At 42.4% G+C, this 2,144-nt stretch overlaps 1 pseudogene; it reads right to left on the reverse strand.

Annotated features, from left to right (window-relative positions):
- Positions 1 to 1,382: 1,382 nt before the first annotated feature.
- On the reverse strand, positions 1,383 to 1,841 carry LOC147452791 (RNA-binding protein Y14 pseudogene; annotated as a pseudogene).
- Positions 1,842 to 2,144: the final 303 nt, after the last annotated feature.

Here is a 2,144-nt window from a genome sequence, read left to right on the forward strand (position 1 = left end):
GTGCTCCATATGCGACAAAGGGCTCCTAAAGAGGGTAATTGAATCAAGCAAAAGGTTGGCAACTTAACCTACTGTGGTAGTTGTTTGCAGATTGCACCATTCAACCTAGTAATATAGACCATTTAGTCTCTAAATTGTGGAACCATCTTTGAGACACCCATCTTATTCTCAATCAAGTGTAGTCAATTTTTCTTTATTTTGATATATAGGTTGAATTACCAAACTGTGGGGAAAAAAATACATGTCTATTTGATATATAGATACGATGATCGAAAATGAGCATGCATTGGTGAGAAAAACATATGGCTAAACTAAACTTAGGGAAGCTTTGACAAACTCAAAAATACAAAAAAGCAGAAACAGACTATAAAAATTGAACTACACTACTGACCTGATAATTGTATATGAATGTCATCCATTTGTGCAAGCCGAAGGACAATGTTTGAGTCAAGCTACAAAAAAACAATGTGAATAGTTAAACATATCGTCTTGCAATGAAACGTCACAAACTCAAACTCCAAAGTATGCAGTGCATGTCATGCAAAGGTGCCATACAAAAGTATGGTGGAGAGTTGGCACTGTGGTCTCTCCAAAAATTATAAGGAACGGAAGCCGTGCCCTGCCCCATAGCGTTTATGTGTTGCGCCAAGCAAACGCATAGTCATGGGGTGCTGGATACAAATAACGAACCTTGTAGTGTAGTCAAGCTGGAGTCGCGCTTGTGTAATTGAAACATCCAGTGTTGTGAATATATCTCCTCCCTGCAAGACACAAAATACGCATAGAGACAAATACAGGAGATGTGGCATATTGATTAAGCTTAATAAAGAGAAGCATATCTAGTTTTATATTTTATGTCGAAGATTCTCTACATAAAGAGTTATGGGTGCTTTTTGATAGATTTTTTCTTGTTAAAATTGCACTATCTCTCTCTTCTCGGCCGTCAACTTTCTCCTGCCTTATGCTGTAACCAGTTTCCTATTTGAAGTGTGCCCTCTCCTTGTAGATCAAGCAGGGATTCTCCTCAATTAAATGCAATTCGTCGGCCATGCAGTAGCATGCTATCATACATAGGGTCTGTCCTCAAGAACTCTAGGTACGTTCAAGAAACAAGAAAACCTCATGTGGCTCACCCAATAACCATTCAAATAAATACCTAGGGGTTCCCATCCATTGCAACATACAAACTTGCATGTTGCTCAGAGCACCGTCCGTTTAATAGCGTCGTTTAAATGGGCTTCGTGAGAGCGATGTCCTCGAGGAGACCTTTTTCTTACATTGCAATGTCGAAGAGGTCCACTGCTAAAAGCCCATTCCCCGAAAACAGTCTTTGTTAGAAGCTTTTCCCCACTCATTTGATCGATTACACCTTGTGCTACCTGCTACTTCTCATACTCTATCAAGGCATAACCCTTCACATATCCTGTTCGACGATCTAAATTAAGATGCAAGTTCTTTATCTCCCCAAATTCACTAAAGACTTCATGCAAATCATCCTCCTGGTCCTCCTCATGTAAACCCGTGACCATAATTATCCAGCCCTCAATAGATTTCTGACGCTCAGGGCCACCATCGAAATAAAGAGATTCAAACTCCTTGCCAAAGAACCTATTGGAGCGTTCTGCATTGGCTTTGTCACCAAAGCCTCGACCCTTGGTCTTCTTGAAGGCGTCGAACACAGCCTGCAAAGTACCAGTAGTGCCAGAGGTGATCGTGGACTTGAGTTTTGGGGCCACTGGGGCCGGCACTACTTCTCCTTCCTCCATCGTTGTGTCCTCATCCAGGAGATCGTCTTCCACATCTAGCACAAAATCCATAGCGTCCATATCGTACGCTCCCATTCCACGCAGCTAGGGTTGTCAATTCTCTCTCTCTCTCTCTCTCTCTCTCTCTCTCTCTCTCTCTCTCTCTCTCTCTCTCTCTCTCTCTCTCTCTCTCTCTCTCTCTCTCTCTCTCTCTCTCTCACTCTCACACACACACACACACACACACAAAGAATGGCCAGAGACTTACCTGAAGAATATTGAACTGCTGGCTTTGTAAAGCTTCATCTTCAAACTGCTGCGCATCTGCAAACCTGTGAACTGTTGCCTTTGTGAAGCTCCAAATTGGCGCCGTTGCGAACCTGCTTTGTTTGCTTGTCA

The sequence above is a fragment of the Adiantum capillus-veneris genome, chromosome 8 (assembly GCF_014529385.1).
Source record: "Adiantum capillus-veneris isolate H3 chromosome 8, ASM1452938v2, whole genome shotgun sequence".
NCBI classification, from domain to species: domain Eukaryota; kingdom Viridiplantae; phylum Streptophyta; class Polypodiopsida; order Polypodiales; family Pteridaceae; genus Adiantum; species Adiantum capillus-veneris.